Below are 21,594 nucleotides of genomic sequence, written 5' to 3' on the forward strand. Positions count from 1 at the left end.
AAATGCATGGCCATCGATTTTAACAGCTACGTACAGGACAGAAATAAGGCATAGGTCTGTGCAAGGTGGGATTAGAACTAAGAATTCTATAGGGTAGGCAATAAAAATTTATGCTTTTTTGAAAAGGGAGACAATAAATTAATTTGTCTTTACAGTGAAAAAGAAAGAAATTCTCTCCTGAGAATTTGTAACTGGAGACCAGCCATTATGTGAGTTTGGAGTTTTAAATTTGGACTACCTGTACAGTCCAGGAAACCTAAAATAGGAAATTAATTTAAAGTGATCATAAAGTGTTCCAGAGTCACTGGAAGAAACCAATGCAAAACTTCCTGGAGGAATGTCTCTGCTGCTTAAACCCTCATGATTCCCACAAACAGATTACCAAACTAGGAGCATACACTCAAATTATAAACAGCAAAACAAACCCCACAAATTAACAGAAACAAGTAAGGAATTAAAGCTCAAAGGACTCCACATTTGGAAGTATCATGTAAGAAATATAAAGTGATTATCTTTAAATATATAAAGAAACGAGTGAATCTAAGAGACTATGAGAGCAAACTAGAAATGAAATGAAGGGTTTAACAGACAGGTTAAATAGGGAGAGCAAATACAATTAAAGCAAGGAACAATAAACTGGAAGATAATTCTGAGAAAATCATACGGAATATACATCAAAGAGAAAGTGAGGGAAAACATGAAAATGAGTTAAAGAAACATAGGGAGGGTGGTAAAATGAGAAAGTCAAAATCTACCTAATTGGATTCTTAAAAAGAGAAAATGATAGGAGCCAATGTTAGAGATAACTGCCTAAGAAGTTTTTATAACTCAAGAGAAACATCAATCCAAAGATTCAGGAATCCCAACAAATCCCAGGAAGAATACAATAACAAATACATATTGGGGCTTCCCTGATGGCGCAGTGGTTGAGAGTCCGCCTCCCGATGCAGGGGACACGGATTCGTGCCCCGGTCCGGGAGGGTCCCACATGCCGCGGAGCGGCTGGGCCCGTGAGCCATGGCCGCTGAGCCTGCGCGTCCAGAGCCTGTGCTCCGCAACGGGAGAGGCCACAGCAGTGAGAGGCCCGTGTACCGAAAAAAAACAACAAAAACATATCTACACACATTGTTGTGAAACTGCACAACACCCAAACCCAACTAAAGATTTTGAAAGCACTTTGAGAGAAAAGAAACATTATCTATAAAGGAAAGAGACTGATGGCTGACTTCTCAACAGCAATAGAGGTCAGAAGATAGTGAAATAGTATCTTCAAAATGCTGCCAGAAGAGTATTATTAACTTGGAATATTTTTCCTAAAGAGCAAAATAGTCCACTTTCAGCCAAATCAAAATGGAGATTAGATTACTAATGGACTTTCACAACAAAACCTTCTATGAGATGTACTTCAAGAAAAAAGAAATTGAACCCAAAAGTCCTCAGAGTCAAGAAGGAAAGATGAAGAAAGACATTTTAAACATGTGGGAAACTCCTCAAAAATATGAAGCATATAAAATAATAATGATTTCTTTAAAACAAGAGTTTAAGTATAGAAACATAAATAACAAGATGGAAGATTAAACTGGACTTGTGGAATTTGTGTTCCAAGGTTTTTGTGTTGTATGACAGAGAGGTAAAGATGATTAACTTAAAAAATCACTGCAACAGTGTTAGGGAGTGCCAAACATGAGAAAACTCTGGAGGGTGGAGAGAAGAAATCATGCCAACTACAGACCTTGGGATCGTTCTTATTTATTTTTATTTTTCCTGCCTTTTCAGTTGGCAGATTTCACACTATTACTTGATTGAATACTTTTTTCTTCCATTTGTTCTGTTCTTTTTTCTAAGAACAACAATGTATACATTGGTATTCTTTCTTTTTTCTGCTTTTCATCTTTTTTAGAATCACTTTTATATCTTTTTCTTTTCCATTTTATTTTTATATACTTTTATGAAACTTTTCTATCTCTTGTTTACCTTTTATTGTTTTAAATGTAGCTTTCATCTGTTGAGGTTTTCTTTTTTTCTTCTATTTCTTTCCTGAGCTTTAACTATTTATTGGTCTTCTCCTGATGTTTTATCATCTTTTCTTTAATCTTTTATATGATTTATTTGGGACCCTTTTTTTTCCAAAGGCCATGTTTCAATCTCTCAGAGATTATGAGAATGATATAGATGCTTTCTCTTTCATATAAGGTTTTCATGTCCTTCTCCTTTGAGGTGTGTGTGTGTGCGCGCATGTGTATGTTTCTGTGTTTGCTCCTTTCTCATCTTTGGACCCAAGTAACTATATTAAAGTTAGTATTTGCTGATGAATAGTGTGGGGAGGGTTAGGACAGGGATCTAAGTCTGTATGAGGCTTCAATTCAGGTTTGTTGTCTCAAACATCTTTCAAAAATTTGTTATTCTCTGCCATGGAGCTGCATATTCAAATCACTAATCAACATGTGGAAAACGTTCAACATCCTTCATTATAAGGCAAACGCAAGTTAAAATCACAATGTGATACACATCCACTCGAATGGCTATGATAAATTGACATTATTAAGTGTTGGAGTGTCTGTGCGGCTACTAGACTATCATATACCATTGGTGGGAAGGATACACTGATGCAAATGTTTTGGAAAATGGTTTGGCCACTAAAGTTAAATATATATATTCCCTGGGCTATACCAGCATTGACCTGAGTGTTATTATAATGATGGAATAGAGAAAGTCAAGGTGAAGAGTGGATTTAACTGTTACACCAATCTTATTCTGAGCAGTATTCACACTTTATAGAGTAAAACACTAGTTTCTTATGTGAAAAATTTAGTATCAAGTTGATACAACAAAAGATACAGAAGTAATAAACTGTTGGGTAGATAATTTCTTTATTCATGGAGTCATTCTACAAATATTTGTTGAGATTTACAATGTATTCCCCCAGTACAGTTGCCATTACCAGGAGCTAACATCTGGTAGTAGGAGGTAGCTATATAAAACACAGTGAAGTGTTGTGTAGTCGGGATGGACGTGTGCACACTTACAATGAGGGCACAAAGGAGGAAGTGGTTGGCTTTACCTGAGACAGTCAGAAAGGGCTTCATACAGAAGGTTTTCTTAAGCTGAGTGTCTGTGTAATCATTATTGTTATTGATATTATCATCATTATTAAAGCATATAGTTTAGAAATTTATAAGCATGGCAAAAATTACAAATTAATAGTGATAAAACTTTTTTTTTTTTTTGCGGTACGTGGGCCTCTCACTGCTGTGGCCTCTTTGTTGCGGAGCACAGGCTCCGGACGCGCAGGCCCATCGGCCATGGCTCACTGGCCCAGCTGCTCCGCGGCATGTGGGATCTTCCCGGATCGGGGCACGAACCCGTGTCTCCTGCATCGGCAGGTGGACTCTCAACCACTGCGCCACCAGGGAAGCCCAAAACTTGTATTTTTGAGCAGCATCATACAATGGTAAAGAACAATAAAGAAAGCTTAGGAGAAAAAGAAAGAGATGGATCATTTTGGGGGGTACAAGCTTCTAATCATTACTTTTTAGCCTTGAGTTTGTGTTTGTTGACTGTGATTCTAGTGACTAGGCACTGAAACCTGACAGTTTTTCAGGACTGCCCCTCCCCCTCCGCCCCTCCCCCCTACTCCTTTCGTCAATGCATGAGTAGACCCAGTGTACACACCTGTGAGATCAACTTTCCAGTCTAAATATCTTACATAAAAATCTTTTGAAAGCAACAGGGTGCACTCACTTAAAGCTTGAGGAATGGGAGCCAATTTTTAATTTGTTCCTCCTGTTTGCTGAAAATATAGTATTTTTCTTTCAAAGACTTTATTAGAAGCCTGGTTTTCTTATGGGAACATAGACAAGCAATTTACAGTGATAAATTAGTGATGATGGTTAGAGTCAAGAGTTTCTTCAGTTATTAGAGGTTTGTACTATTTTTCAAAAGCATTAAATTTGCACAAATATTTCAAATTTTAAAGGAGCCGATTCCAAAAAGAGAAATAAGAGCAGTTAATAATGACAGTCATGATGACAACAGGGACAGTGATGACTACTACCATACCTCACGATGTGCCAAGAACCAGACAAAGCATTTTGTGTATAGTTTCTCTTTTAAGGGTAAGTGCAAGTGGATGTCAGAGTCTTATTAGAATTATGTCAGGAAGTCTACTGTAAAAATGTTGATGGCAGAAGAAAAACCTTGCTTTGGGTTATTTTTTGAAGCCATAAAAGCAAAGGGAAAATAGGCCTGTTGCCCAAGGACAATGGTGCAATTTTGGAGATACAAAAAGCTGAACTCCACATTCTATTTTGCTTCTCTTTTCCATCAAGAAGAATCATCTATAGATGGAAAACGGTGAGATGAATATGAATAAGGGGAAATAAGCCCATTACACACAAAATGATTCTAAGAGTGACCCTAACAGCTCTAAAGGAGTCCACCTAAAGACCAGAATAAATTCAACCACAAGGTACAAAAAGAACTTTCAAAGGAGAGCAGCAGCAGTCTTGGAATACAGAGGACAGCTGAGAGACTAGGGATGTATGTGTGTAACTCTGCTCTTTTACAACAGGAGAAAAGTATACTCCATGAACTGCTTTGACATTAACATTTTGGAAAATGAGAGGTGTCTAGTAACCAAAGACAAAGTACACCCTCAAGCCACCAGGCCCAATATAGATTTTTAATGCCTACAAATGCATTAGTGATGATTAGTTACCACGTGTTCTTCTGTTAAGCTATTTGCATTTAACATATATGGTAGATTTGAACTCAAATTTGGTTCCTTTCTTTTTCATATAAAATATCTTACAAACCATTTTGATCTATTGGAATGAAAAGCTCTGGGGCATACAGAATATATATTACAAAGGAACACAATGATGACTGGTAGGAATGGTCATGTTTTCTGGAATAGATCATAGAATTTTCAAAGTTCAGAGTGTCTGTTGTGATGAAGCTATATGATGTCCTCTACCTGCCAAAAACTTCAGAGCGCATTTTTAAATTTTGTCAACAGCCAAGCCTAAAAGTAACAAGAGATCATGAGTGTGGGTTGTGAAAGAAGAATATTATGGCAAGCCAAAATTATTCAAAAGAATTCTTAGCTTCTGAATGTAAAGAAGGCTGAGATTTTTTGAAAGTAGTATATATAATTATAGGGTAACAATGGGCTAGTTTTAATGAAAGACAAAAATAATGTAATTCCCCCCCAAATATATTATTAAATTGATGTAATTTTTTATCATTCTGTTATATTACAATTAGGTAATAATGGCATTAAAGATAAACCCTAACATTTATGGTTAAATGGTTTTAGACAAAGGGGCCAAGAAGATTCAATGAGGAATTTTCATAAATGTTGCTAGATGCTGGACAACAAGGTATCTATATGCCAAAAAAAAAAAGAATTTAGACTCCTTTCGCCTTACACAAAAATTACCTCAGAGTGGATCATCGGCACCCATATAAGAGTTAAAACTATAAAACTGTTAGAAGAAAACACAGAAGTAAATCTTTATGACCTTATGTTAGTCAATGACTTCTTAGACATGAAACCAAAAACACAAGTGATAAAAGATTGATAAAAGGGACTTCATCAAGTTAAAAACTTTTGTGCTCCAAAGGATACCACCAAGAAAGTGAAAAGACAGCCAGCTCTGTTAAGAGACTTGTAGTTAAGATATATGAGACTCAAAACTCAACAATAAAAAGGCAACCAAAATTTTTAAATGTACAAAGGATTTGAATAGACATTAATCCAAAGAAGATGACTAATTAGCAAATGAAAAGATGCTCAACATCATTAGTCATTAGGGAAATGCTGATCAAAACCATGCGATACCGCTTCATACCCACTAGAGTGGCTATAATAAAAAGTGTTGATGAAGATGTTGAGAAACTGAAATTCTCATCCATTGCTGGTGGGAATGTAAGATGGTACAGCCACTTTGGAAAATAGTTTGGTCGTTCCTCAAAATGTTAAACATAGAGCTAAATATGACTCAGCAATTTCATTCCTAAGTATTTACCCAAGAGAAATGAAAACATATCCTCACACAAAAACTTGTACGCAGAAGCATTATTCACAACAGCTAAAAAGGAGAAATAACCCAGATGTCTATTACTTGATAAGTGGATAAATAAAATGTGGTATACCCATAAAATGGACTCTTATGCAGCAATAAAAATGAAGTATTGATACATGTACCACATGGAAGAACCTGAAAAACATTATATAAAATGAAAAAATTCCAGTCACAAAAGAACACATATTGTGTAATGCCATTTAAAGAGAGTGTCCAGAATAGGCAAATATATAGAGACAGAAGGTAGATTTGTGGTTGTCTGGGGCTATGGAGAAGGTGAATGGAATGGGGCAGGGATGGGGGGTAACTGCTAATGGGCACAAGATTTCTTTGGGGGATGATGAAAGTGTTCTAAAGTTACATTATGGTGATAGTAGTATAACTCTGTAAATATACTAAAAATCATTTAACTGTACACTTTAAAAGGGTGAACTTTGTGGTATATAAACATATTTCAATAAAGCTATGTTTTTAAAAGGCATTAAAAGTGAATAGTTTTCAAGCAAATCGAAAAGAAACCAGAGATCACAAGTGCCTGGACTGAGTTTACTAAAAGTAGGTCAAATTCCATTTTTCACAGGTGGGGTTACTCATCTACTAGATTGAGAAATGCCATTAACCTAGTGTATCTGGATTTTATTAAGGTATATTAGCAAGGTCTCTTATAATGTCCCATTTGACAATTGAACAATTTTGGGAAATCAGACTTGAAATCATGGAGAGTTTGATGGATTCATAACAGAACAAATGTACAAAAAGCGGCTGATTAATGAATATATATCATTGTTAGAGGGATACTTTGTTGTGAGTTGCAGTATTATGTATCAAATATTCTGATTAGCATTTTTATCAATGACTTGGTATATGAATGATCGATGAGAATAATCATTTATTGAATTCTAGCAGCAAAATGCTATCACTGACAAAAGATCTCAATACATTTGCTAATATTTATCTGGATACACCTAGTAAAAGAAACAAGAGGAAAATGAAACACAAGGCAAGAAATATTTCCTGGGATGAAATTTTTACAGCTTATCATGTATTCATATGTTCCAAGTAACTATAAATGTTAAAATTTAGAAAAATGGGGTCTCAAGTTAGCTACTTCTTTTTCTCCAAAGTTTCCCCAAATTTCAATTCTGAACTGAGTAGCTAAAGCCACTGGACGGTACACATATACTGAACAACATTGCTAGTCTTGGCCAGCACAGTCCCCCATGGACTAGAGCTGCAAGCTGGCCATGAAGAGTAGTACTGGGTTATGTTTCCAGACATAGAATCCACTTGCTAAAGCAAGGAAAGGCTAAGAGACTCTTGGGGAATTAACATCCTAAAAGAACCCATCAAGTCAGCCCTCTGCTCTTCCAGCCAGTTTGAAACAGAACTGATGATTCTGTGCACATGTTGTCCTTCTGGACTGCATGTTGGCTGCTCCATCATGTTTACTAAAGGTGGAAAAGCCAAGTACAACATGTTTCTGAAACTAAATACCTGGTGTTCTGACGTACTTTCTGGATGAGCCTTGAGTTAGTGGGTTCCTCACAAACATTGGTCTGTTCACTCATTGTTTACTGGGAAAGATGTTTTCTCTGCTCTCTCTCTCTCTCTCATTTTAAAATTGTTTGGTTAGAATAGATTTTTTCTTTGGACCTTTTGAATGAAGTGGGAAGTTATGGTTCTGCCAAAATGCAGGTTGCAAAGCACCTCTAAGTGACCTAAACTACTACACCAAGCATGAATCACATGCTTTCAACACTTTAGCAAGGGTCTTTCAAATACCAGTGTCTGTCCTATTCTCCAATGAAGTAGATACTTGATGCTTTTCTCCCGGGGCTTCTCTCAGCAACCTACTTCCACAAACAATGCGAAGCAGAAAAGTGGTAGCATTTAACAGGATGAATGCTGAAGGTTACATTTCTCCTCTAAATAACATATACTATGTGAGGGCTTTAATAATTAATTTAAAGTATTCATAACACAGTCATTTCTACCTAGAATTCTCTGATAACATCTCTTTCCTCAGTCATAAAATGTAATTTAGGTCAAACCACATGATTGCTTTGATTTGGATATGGGATTACTTTGCCTTGATTCTAGAGTTTTCAATGATTCTAGTAATCCTAACAATGCATACCATTTATGGAGAAAAGTGCCAGGCAGTTATGCCAAATATATGCCATGTAACATGTCCAGACCTTTTAGCGTTTCTGGAAGATAATTATTACTGTTCTCATTTTCTATATGAAGATGTTGGCACTCAGAGTAATTAACTCATGCAGACTCAAAGCTAGTAAGTGGCAGAGTCAAGATTTGAACCCCTGTTTGTCGGACTCCAGTCTATTACCCCCTCTTCTGAGTTGGGTAAGCCAGTCCCACATTCCTTTTGTTTCATATTTGCAAGGCTTTGTTGCTGCTGAAGTGGGAATATGTAGATGTTTATGTAGAGTAATGAATATTAGGTGAGAAAAGAATATTCCACTCAGGAGTGTTAACTATATGTGATTTTAAACCTTTATTTTATAAAAGTTGTGATTATCCCATCTGCTTATTCATAGCACAGGTTATTTTCTTAGTCTAAACCCCTACCATTTTTCTACCTATATTAAGTCCTGAGTCTTACTTTTTGGGGTTTTTTTTTTTTTTTTGCGGTACGCGGGCCCCTCACTGCTGTGGCCTCTCCCGCTGCGGAGCACAGGCTCTGGATGCGCAGGCTCAGCGGCCACGGCTCACGGGCCCAGCCGCTCCGCGTCATGTGGGATCTTCCTGGACCGGGGCACGAACCCGTGTCCCCTGCATCGGCAGGCGGACTCTCAACCACTGCGCCACCAGGGAAGCCCCTGAGTCTTACTTTTTGAGTTGATATTTTATTATCTTTTCTCCTTACTTATTCTAAACTATATATTTTTTTAAAGTTTATTTCTCTCATTTATTTGTTATCTCCAATTTCACATTTTTCTCAGACAATTCACACATGAGAAGAATATTGTGGACCACTAATATCAGAAAAGATAAGACTACCAAAAAAAGAAAAACAACCAATCCCTCCCCAAACCTCTATATTCCATTCATTTGTCCTGTCTCTTTTTTTTTTTTTTTTGTCTAGCAAGACCCATAGCAGAGATATTACTTCTGTCCTATTTGTGTCTTATAATCAAAGATTTAAGAAGCACTAGAGCTGCAGTATTTTGTAAGTAAAAAACACAAAAACTTGATATAGGGGAGGCGAGTAATAAGACCAATTTATGTTTTAGGAAACATTCTGGAGATATGGAGCATATTTAGGAGATCATTGTAATAGCTTAGACAAAAGCCAGTGAGGTTTGAACAAAAATAGAGGGGATAGGTGATAGAGGTATCAGATATGGAAGCTGTTAAGGAGATACTATCTACTGAACTGGACGAATGATTGGATGACAGGTATGAGAAAGAGGAAAGGTTCTAAAGTGTCTTTCAAAATGAAGAAGAGTAGGTTTGGGAGGAAAGGTGACACAAATAGATTTTTTAATCTATTTGCTTATCACCCTGCCATTAAACTGTAAGAGTCAGTAGGACACGGACTTAGTTTTGTTTAATGCCTGGCGTTTAATAGGCACTCAATATAGGGTAAGTTTAGTTTTGGTTATGTTGAATTTAAGGCGTTCGTGGGTCATATAGTTAGAGATGTAAAGAGACTAAAAGGAAACAACTAAAATACATTTGTAATTCACTCTGGTTGTTAGAATTACGATAATTTTCAATTTATCATTTTATTCTGAGTACCCCAAGTTTATTTTAGTATTTTATTTTGAATACCCCAGATGACTACAGTGAATATACATTTTTAAGAAAAAGGTAAAGCTTATTTATTGTTTCAAAAAATAAGACTGGACAGACAAATATGAAACCATCAAGGCAGCCTCTAGGGACAAATAATATATATCAAAGAAATAGCTAGAAATTTAAACAGCAAGTTTATACTAATTTATATTCCAATCAAAATTTTGATAGTGCCTGTGTGACCACATAGTAGAGCACAGATGTCATAGCTTATTTTCAAATTTCATATGCTCTTTTATTATTTATTAGGAGAATCAGAGTTCAGAGCTAAATCACTTGGTCCTAAAGACCAGAAAAGCAAATAGCTGGTAGCATCCCTTACCCATCAGCTCCACTCTTAACATTATCCACTTATCCTTTTGTTTTGAGTTTCTGAAGTCTTTTGTTTTAAGGCAAAAGAGGTCACTATATCTGCCTATAACTGCTGCTAGTTGTCTTTCAAACCAACCTTTTACAGAAAAAATTTTTATAGCAGGCAGACTATTTTACAACAAAATGAAATATGAGGGAAATGAAATAAAAGCCACACATATAAATTAGATGTACATAAAACAGTTCTTTGTCTTTCCAGCCAGTGAAACTTTCAATTGAGTTTCTCCAAAACAGAAAGTGTAAGACCTAAGTTTATATAAGTCAGTAAGGCTGCTTTCCATGGCAGCATAAAGAAAGAAAAGAAAAAAGGCCGAAGAGATTTCTTTCAAGAACCATAGGAAACAGAATTAAAGGATGTTTAGTACCATAGAAGAATGGAAGAACTGTGATGCATTTGAGTAAACAGAAAAAAAAAAAAAAAAAAAAGATTTAGCAAGGAAGAGAGTAGGTACAAACAGAGCAGACATATTTCCTCCTGATTAAAACATAAAATATTAGGTATTCATTGCAGACAGCAATGAGAGCAAAGTGAAGAGATGGAGAAGGAAGAAAAGAACAAAGGCTGTCAAATGTCATATCGTGTTTCCTGTCATTAGCTTGTAGGATTTTAAACTCTAACCAAGTGCATGATACTCTGTATGTGTCTGTAATGTGGACACATACATTTGATATTTCTGGAAAACTTGACTTTTACTATCGACACTCTTCCTCTGCAAGAGCTTTCTTAGATGCAGACGTATTTTTAGTGAGATATGACAGATTAATGATATACCAAGAACTGAGAATAAAAGATCTAAAAGGTTTCTAATGTCCCAAGAAGAGGAAAAAAGATTACTTTGGGGGGAAAGCACCAAATTCAAAACCATCCTCATATTTCAACATTCAGAAAGAAGTTCAAAGACTTTATCAAGTGCCCCCTTCAGTATTTTACTGTGGGCATCTTCATTATAAAGTCACTAGGAATGTCATAAATGCCAAGTGTGAAAGAACATGATGTAAGGTTTAGAGATTGGGGAAATTCTTGACTTACTTTTGAAAACCTATGTAGAGGGAAATAGTAAAAACTGCTAGCTGGAATATGTCATGAGGTCAAGGATGTATATCATTCATGTATTTATGAGCAAAGGTGTTGCTAGCTAGGTCATCATGCACAAGAGACATGGCAATGTTACAAAAGTCAGCTGTGGACCAGTTTCTAGGCAGATTTGAAGTATTTATAGAAGAATATAAATATAAGCAATAATCGTGACCAGGAGAGACTAGTATAAACCATCAATCACATCTCTTTTTCATAACAGTGAAAACCTACATAAGATATATTTGCCCTTAGATACTCATCATAAATTTGGGTTTTACATACACTTAATTTGACTTGTGCAAAATTTAAACATTTCAGCTGTAGTCAACAGTGGCACACTATAACATGGAGAAAAATGTATATATTATATTATTTGCTTGGTAATAGAGTTTATATTTATTCCAGAAGAAAAGGAGAAATGGAAACAGTAATTAGGGTGAGACAAACTGTGAGAGAAATTGATATCCAGAAATGCAGGAAAGGTGGTACAAGATGGCATTCAAGGACAAAGTATGCATACATTAATGTATTATGATGCATGAAAGTTACTGGCCTAGGTTGTGAATTATATTATTAATAGCTTGGTAGACTCAGTGGTGATGATCTATTTACATGTACATGGGTGTGATAAACTGATATTATTAATGGTCTCAGATCTTCACCCTTCCCTAGGTCCCTGTCCTTTGCCATGTGACTTTGCATGTGGAGGTGAAGTATATATCCTTGCTTCTTGATTCAGGCCCTCAGCTATGTAACTCACTTTGGCTGGTAGGATTTAGAAGATATGACCAAGCAGAGACTTGGAAAGGTGTTGGCACATTTCTGCTTGTGCTTTCGTCCTCTGCCATCACCACAAAGACAACATGTCTGAGCTAACCAGGATGATAAGATCCATGTGGAGTAGAACTGAGTCATCTAAGTCACTCTAGCCACAACCATTAGATCAGCCTTTAGCCAACCCTACACGTGCAAATGAACCCTGCCTGGATTACAGAGATGCTTAGCCGCAGGCCCTAGATGTGTGAGCAATTGATGCTAATTGTTGTATGCCACTGAGGATTTGTGATTGGTCGTTACAGGGCATCTTTGTGGCCATAGAAAAACAATTCAATGGGCAAGATGATTATACGTAATATCCAGGGCAGCCAAATGATTTCTTATGGATAGACAGAGTGGATTATATACTTGTGGTTATCTGTCACTCCTAAGATTTGTTTTGACTAGTGGGAAATGATCAAGTTTCCAAAGACTTTTGTGAACGTCTTCCCTTGTAGAAATCAAATATTTAAAACATTTTATTAAATGTATTAAGAACCTAATGTTAGCCATCTGGCCCTCTATTTTGAAGGATGAATAATAAAAATAGAAAAGACCCCATAGAAATTTTCAATTTCTATGTAGAACCAAAATTAAACATAATTTTTCTCCGTATCTATTTTCCAAAGGTTTGTGTGGTTTACAATAGTTAACACTGTTAAGTGCTTACTGTGTGCAATATTTTAAGAGAGGTACTAACACTATAATTTACAGTGAGAAAACTGAGACCCAGAGAGGTTAAGAAACTTGTTCAGAATCGCTGAACTAGGAAGTGATTGAACTAGGACATAATAAACCTCCACACTTAACCACCACACTTCACTAGCCTGAAAAATAGGGAATAATTAAGTGCTGGATTTGGCAATACACTTGTGGTTTTATTTTTAAGGCAGTATTTCAGTGTAAATGTATTTTAATCATTTATAAGTGCCCGATACTTGTAATTGCTTTTCTATTCAATAAAGTGAAAAGAAAGAAATGTGGAATTAGGCATTTGGACACCTGCTGCTAGTTCTATAACCTTTATTTTTAGGTATTTTTATACAGATTAACCACTTTTGTCTTCATTTCCACCATATACATAACTGGGGCAATAGCATTTGATTCATTAAAAAAAAATAGTGCTTTGCATTTCCTACATTAAAATACAGAATAATTATCATTGTTATTTGTTGCATTAATACTTAAGAGATGGTAGTGATGGCAGTCACATGATGTCTAATCACATGATATCTAATCACATGATTCTGCAATGTATTGATAGAATCCTGATCTATTGTTGGTACCACAACCGTCAGTACAGATGCCAAGACCCTTTGTACATAGTGTCCCCAATCCTAGGCTGATAATAACCATGCTTTGCCACTTCTAGGCAGTCAGGACTAATACCATTTAGCTTGCAAAAGAGCTATGCCTAATGCAGGCAGAGTATACCACTAATTTTTTTTGAAAAAAAAAAAAGGTTTTTATTGGAACTCATCTTAACATCAGATATACCTGGTGTTGGTTAGAAAGAACCATTTGTACATTTGATATTGATGGTGCCAAAACCAAACAGTGACTGGACATGATGGGGAAAGATGTTGAGAACAAAAACCTGATTTTGGAGAGGAAAATAAAAGCCAGTCAGATTCAGTGAGGATGCCAAACCTGGTACAAAATAATCCTTTCACAAAATATAAATTTATTATGAAAACCTGGAAGGATAATCTGAGAAAGGGAAAGAAAGATAAAACAAAGCCAGCAGGAAGGAGCAGGAGGAGGGAGAGAGGAATAAAGAGAAGACAAAGGGGAAATGAGAGGAAAAAGAAAATATAGCTGAGCATGACAGAGGTGCAGAAACTTACCTGCCCAACTGGCATTAAAGCCTTGCTATGTAATCTCATCATAAAACAAAGCATGCTGGAGTATAGCGCTCTACCTCCCATCCATTACACCACTTTTAATTAGTTACTTTGACTAACATTAGACCCATAGAACTTGTGTTGGCTGCACCTCCAACTACTGTGGAGAAAGGTTGTAACATGGGCTGTGCTTGTCTTGGGTGGCATTATAGAGACCTAGAAGAAAAAGGTGAAAACATCTCACCCTGTTCTTAGGCAATAGCTGGAGAAAATGAATGATACCATGAATTTTTACTTCTCTTTCAAGCAGAGTTTTTATAAATGTGTTCCTGTTATTCTTAAACAATGTGAAAGATCACATAGTGGAAAAAACATAGGTCTGAAGCAGAGGTTCTTAACCTTCATTATAAGTCTATGGTATTCTGTTCTGGCAACCCAAGCTGACTAACACATTGATAGTCACAGGAACTATGAATACCACAGAAATTTGTTGCATACATTTAAAATGGAAAGAAATGTTTAGTTATGAATTATAAAATAAAGATATAAATTGGTTTTCCTATCCAAGTTCATGGATCTCCTGAATCAGAGTCATAAATCTAGGTTTCAGTAAGGGCTCTATCACTTACTGACTGTGCAAACTTTGTCATTTTAACTTTCCAAGCTGGGATTTTTAAAATCTGTAGAATGAGAGCATGAATATATACTTTATAGTGTTGTTTCATGATCAAATGAGATTATAAAGATGGAAAAGCTTTGTAAACTATAAAGTGATAAACAAATGTTAGCTAATTTTATTTTGTTTTTTTATACTTGCATCCTTAAAGCAATTTTAAATTTGGTTTGGATTCAAGCCAAATTCAATAAGGTTGGAATCCAATTTGTTCTCTCCTGAAGTCAAATGATTCTTCAAACTCCCATCACCTTCTATGTAAGCATAGGAATGAAAAAAAGATGCAAGAAAAAGAGTTGAAAGAAGCTAAATAGAGTAGAGCAGGATCTAGTGAAAGGAGACTAACTGAAGCTACTTCTCTCCTCTCTTCATTTTTTAAATGAAGTCAAACATTCATATAGTCAAGTGCACAAAATGCACAAATTTTAGGATTATAAACCTTAATGACATTTTACTTATGTACAGACCTGGGTAACTACTACCTAGAGCAAATTAAAAACATCTCCAGACATTCACAGAAAGGGAGACAGATGAAAAGGTAGAGGGCTATGTACCAGATGAAGGAACAAGATAAAACCCCAGAAAAACAACTAAATAAAGTGGAGATAGTCAACCTTCCAGAAAAAGAATTCAGAATAATCATAGTGAAGATGATCCAGCGCCTCAGAAAAAGAATGGAGGCAAAGATCGAGAAGATGCAAGAAATGTTTAAAAAACACCTAGAAGAATTAAAGAACAAACAAACAGAGATGAACAATACAATAACTGAAATGAAAACTACACTAGAAGGAATCAATAGCAGAATAACTGAGGCAGAAGAATGGATAAGTGACCTGGAAGACAGAATGGTGGAATTCACTGCCACTGAACAGAATAAAGAAAAAAGAAAGAAAAGAAATGAAGACAGCCTAAGAGACCTCTGGGACAACATTAAATGCAATAACATTCTCATTATAGGGGTCACAGAAGGATAAGAGAGAGAGAAAGGACCGGAGAAAATATTTGAAGAGATTATAGTCAAAAACTTCCCTAACATGGGAAAGGAAATAGCCACCCAAGTCCAGGAAGTGCAGAGAGTCCCATACAGGATAAACCCAAGGAGAAACATGCCGAGACACATAGTAATCAAATTGGCAAATATTAAAGACAAAGAAAAATTATTGAAAGCAGCAAGGGAAAAACGACAAATAACGTACAAGGGAACTCCCATAAGGTTAACAGCTGTTCTTTCAGCAGAAACTCTACAAGCAGGAAGGGAGTGGCATGATATACTTGAAGTGATGAAAGGGAAGAACCTACAACCAAGATTACTCTACCCGGCAAATATCTCATTCAGATTCAATGGAGAAATCAAAAGCTTTACAGACAAGCAAAAGCTAAGAGAACTCAGCACCACCAAACCAGCTCTCCAACAAATGCTAAAGGAACTTCTCTAAGTGGGAAACACAAGAGAAGAAAAGGACCTACAAAAACAAACCCAAGGGCTTCCCTGGTGGCGCAGTGGTTGAGAGTCCACCTGCCAATGCAGGGGACACGTGTTTGTGCCCCGGTCTGGGAAGATCCCACATGCCGCAGAGCAACTAGGCCCATGAGCCATGGGTGCTGAGCCTGCACGTCCGGAGCCTGTGCTCCGCAATGGGAGAGGCTACAACAGTGAGAGGCCCACGTACCGCAAAAAACAAAACAAAAAACCCAAAACAATTAAGAAAATGGTCACAGGAACATACATATTGATAATTACCTTAAACGTGAGTGATATATATGCTGTCTACAAGAGACCCACTTCAGACCTAGGGACACATTCAGACTGAAAGTGAGGGGATGGAAAATGATATTCCATGCAAATGGAAATCAAAAGAAAGCTGGCATAGCAATACTCATATCAGATAAAGTAGACTTTAAAATGAAGAATGTTACAAGAGACAAGGAAGGACACTACATAATGATCAAGGGATCAATCCAAGAAGAAGATATAAAAATTATAAATATATATGCACCCAACATAGGAGCACCTCAATACATAAGGCAACTGCTAACAGCTATAAAATAGGATATCAACAGTAACAAAATAATAGTGGGGGACGTTAACACCTCACTTACACCAATGGACAGATCATCCAAAATGAGATCAAATAAGGAAACAGAAGCTTTGAATGACACAATAGACCAGATAGATTTAATTGATATTTATAGAACAATCCATCCAAAAACAGCAGATTACACTTTCTTCTCAAGTGCGCATGGAACATTCTCCAGGATAGATCACATCTTGGGTCACAAATCAAGCCTCAGTAAAGTTAAGAAAACTGAAATAATATCAAGCATCTTTTCTGACCACAACACTATGAGATTAGAAATCAATTACAGGGAAAAATACATAAAAAACACAAACACATGGAGGCTAAACAATACATTACTAAATAACCAAGAAATCACTAAAGAAATCAAAGAGGAAATCAAAAAATGCCTAGAGACAAATGACAATGAAAACACGATGATCCAAAACCTATGGGATGCAGCAAAAGCAGTTCTAAGAGGGAAGTTTATAGCTATACAAGCTACCTCAAGAAACAAGTAAAATCTCAAATAAACAATCTAACCTTACACCTAAAGGAACTAGAGAAAGAAGAACAAACAACCCAAACTGAGCAGAAGGAGAGAAATCATAAAGATCAGAGCATAAATAAATGAAATAGAAACAAAGAAAACAACAGTAAAGATCAATAAAACTAAAAACTGGTTCTTTGAGAAGATAAACAAACTTGATAAACCATTAGCCAGACTCATCAAGAAAAATAGGGAGAACACTCAAACCAATAAAATTCGAAATGAAAAAGGAGAAGTTACAACAGACACTGCAGAAATACAAAGCATCCTAAGAGACTACAACAAGCAACTCTATGCCAATAAAATGGACAACCTGGAAGAAATGGACAAATTCTTAGAAAGGTATAACCTTCCAAGACTGAACCAGGAAGAAACAGAAAATATGAACAGACCAATCACAAGTAATGAAATTGAAACTGTGATTAAAAATCTTCCAACAAACAAAAATCCAGGACCAGGTGGCTTCACAGGTGAATTCTATCAAACATTTAGAGAAGAGCTGAACACCATCTTTCTCAAACTCTTCCAAAAAATTGCAGAGGAAGGAACACTCCCAAACTCATTCTATGAGGCCACCATCACCCTGAAACCAAAACCAGACAAAAATACTACAAAAAAAGAAAATTACAGAGCAATATCACTGATGAATATACATGCAAAAATCCTCAACAAAATACTAGCAAACAGAATCCAACAACACATTAAAAGGATCATACACCACAATCAAGTGGGATTTATCGCAGGGATGCAAGGATTCTTCAATATACGCAAATCAATCAATGTGATACACCATATTAAGAAATTGAAGAATAAAAACCATATGATCATCTCAGTAGATGCAGAAAAAGCTTTTGACAAAATTCAAAACCCATTTGATAAAAACTCTGCAGAAAGTGGGCATAGAGGGAACCTACCTCAACATAATAAGGGCCATATACGACAACCTCACAGCAAACCTCATTCTCAATGGTGAAAAGCTGAAAGTATTTCCTCTAAGATCAGGAACAAGACAAGGATGTCCACTCTCGCCACTATTATTCAACATAGATTTGGAAGTCCTAGCCATGGCAATCAGAGAAGAAAAAGAGATAAAAGGAATACAAATTGGAAAAGAAGAAGTAAAACTGTCACTGTTTGCAGATGACATGATACTATACATAGAGAATCCTAAAGATGCCACCAGAAAACTACTAGAGCTAATCAATGAATTTGGTAAAGTAGCAGGATACAAAACTAATGCACAGAAATCTCTTGCATTCCTATACGCTAATGATGAAAAATCTGAAAGAGAAATTAAGGAAACACTCCCATTTACCACCACAACAAAAAGAATAAAATACCTAGAAATAAACCTACCTAGGGAGACAAAAGACCTGTATGCAGAAAACTATAAGACACGGATGAAAGAAATTAAAGATGATACCAACAGATGGAGAGATATACCATGTTCTTGGATTAGAAGAATCAATATTGTGAAAATGACTCTACTACGCAAAGCAATCTACAGATTCAATGCAATCCCTATCAAATTACCAATGGCATTTTTTACGGAACTAGAACGAAAACTCTTAAAATTTGTATGGAGACACAAAAGACCCCAAATAGCCAAAGCAGTCTTGAGGGAAAAACACAGAACTGGAGGAATCAGACTCCCTGACTTCAGACTATGCTATAAAGCTACAGTAATCTAGACAATATGGTACCGGCACAAAAGCAGAAACATATATCAATGGGACAAGATAGAAAGCCCAGAGATAAACCCACGCACCTACGGTCAACTAATCTATGACAAAGGAGGCAGGGATATACAATGGAGAAAAGACAGTCTCTTCAATAAGTGGTGCTGGGAAAACTGGACAGCTACATGTAAAAGAATGAAATTAGAACACTCCCTAACACCATACACAAAAATAAACTCAAAGTGGATTAGAGACCTAAATGTAAGCCCAGACCCTATAAAACTCTTAGAGGAAAACATAGGAAGAACACTCTTTGACATAAATCACAGCAAGATCTTTTTTGATCCACCTCCTAGAGTAATGGAAATAAAAACAAAAATAAACAAATGGGACCTAATGAAACTTAAAAGCTTTTGCACAGCAAAGGAAACCGTAAACAAGACGAAAAGGCAACCCTCAGAATGGGAGAAAATATTTGCAAACGAATCAGCAGACAAAGGATTAATCTCCAAAATATATAAACAGCTCATGTAGCTCAATATTAAAAAAACAAACAACCCAATCCAAAAATGGGCAGAAGTCCTAAATAGACATTTCTCCAAAGAAGACATACAGATGGCCAAGAAGCTCCTGAAAATCTTCTCAACATCACTAATTATTAGAGAAATGCAAATCAAAACTACAATGAGGTATCACCTCACACCGGTTAGAATGGGCATCATCAGAAAATCTACAAACAACCAATGCTGGAGAGGGTGTGGAGAAAAGGGAACCCTGTTGCACTGTTGGTGGGAATGTAAATTGATACAGCCACTATGGAGAACAGTATGGAGGTTCCTTAAAAAACTAAGAATAGAATTACCATATGATGCAGGAATCCCACTACTGGGCATATACCCAGAGAAAACCATAATTCAAAAAGACACATGCACCCCAATGTTCACTGCAGCATTATTTACAATAGCCAAGTCATGGAAGCAACCTAAATGCCCATCGACAGACGAATGGATAAAGAAGATGTGGTACATATATACAATGGAATATTACTCAGCCATAAAGATGAATGAAATTGGGTCATTTGTTGAGATGTGGATGGATCTAGAGACTGTCATACAGAGTGAAGTAAGTCAGAAAGAGAAAAACAAATATTGTATATTAACGTATATATGTGGAACCTAGAAAAATGGTACAGATGAACTGGTTTGCAGGGCAGGATTAGAGACACAGATGTAGAGAAGAAACGTATGGACACCAAGGGGGGAAAGCAGCAGGGGGTGAGCGTGTGATGAATTAGACGATTGAGATTGACATGTATACACTGATGTGTATAAAATGGATGACTAATAAGAAACTGCTGTATAAAAAAATTAATTAAATTAAATTCAAAAATTAAAAAAATTTCCATATGCCAGATGTTTCCTTCATGCCCTTCCCAGGCATGTCCAACCCTTACCCTTGAGATAACCACTATTCTTACTTGAACACCATTGATGATTTTGCCTGTTCCTGAACTTCATATAATGAATCATATAGTATGTAGGCTTTTATGTCTAGCCTCTTTGCTCACTATCTGTGAGCTTCATCCATTTTGTTGCATGTTATCCATAGTTCATTGCTTTTATTTCTGCATAGAGTCCCTTCACTTTTAGCAGTGGTTTCATCTTGCTCAGAATCCTACTAATTCAAATAAAAATCTGTGCCTCCACTTTAGAGATGGTACAAATATGGTGACCAGTTGCCCTCTTAGAAGAAATAGTTTCCAAAGACAGCTCATAATTCCCAGATCTTTCCAATTCAGGAAGAAAACTCTTCCATTTTATTGTGGGTATCCTTTCTTTCTCTAGGTCTGGAATGCATGAAAACGTAAATAATCTATAGTGTGAAACAAGATAATATGAACATTTTTGTGGTCTTTTCTGCCACCATCTTTGAGCAATTTCCCAATAGACCAAATCAACATTGAATCAATAATGACCATTGTTATAAATTAAAGGAAAAAAAAAAAAATCCAGATCTAACATTCACAATAGAAGAGCAGAAAATCATCTGAGACTCTAATACAAACCTCTTCGGGAATTTGTGAGTATAACTCTGGTTCCATCATATTAAAGATTGTTATGCTTACAGAAAAACTGAGACACTGGGATCTGTTTGCAATTACCAAATCAGAATGCAATTAACTAGTCACTGGGAACAAACAATGGTGTCTTTAAATGCCCTTTTGGAAATGTAGAATTGGTAACGGGGATCAGGTTCCCAAGGTTCGGATGTTTTCACTTATGAGTCTTCCTATAAAATATAGGTATAAGGGCCACTGTGGTAGTTTGTCTTAGGAAAGAGAGAGAGAGAGAGAAAGAGAGAGAGAGATGGAAAACACAAAGCAAATGTCACTTCCATCTGTGTATTAGAGCTTCTCTTATTCTCAGAACACTTCAAAGGAAACTTTCCCTCCATTCCCTGAGTCATTTTGTTCTGACCTCACTTATGTATAAACACATTTCAAACTAAGGATTGAAGTTTGCTGGCACATGATCTTTTTTCCTTATAAAATTATTATAGGAAGTGTCTCTGATACGGCTGAGATGGGTAATTCGGGTTGAAAAAAACTTTGCTGCTTATG

This window comes from Phocoena phocoena, chromosome 3 (assembly GCF_963924675.1).
Source record: "Phocoena phocoena chromosome 3, mPhoPho1.1, whole genome shotgun sequence".
Taxonomy (NCBI): domain Eukaryota; kingdom Metazoa; phylum Chordata; class Mammalia; order Artiodactyla; family Phocoenidae; genus Phocoena; species Phocoena phocoena.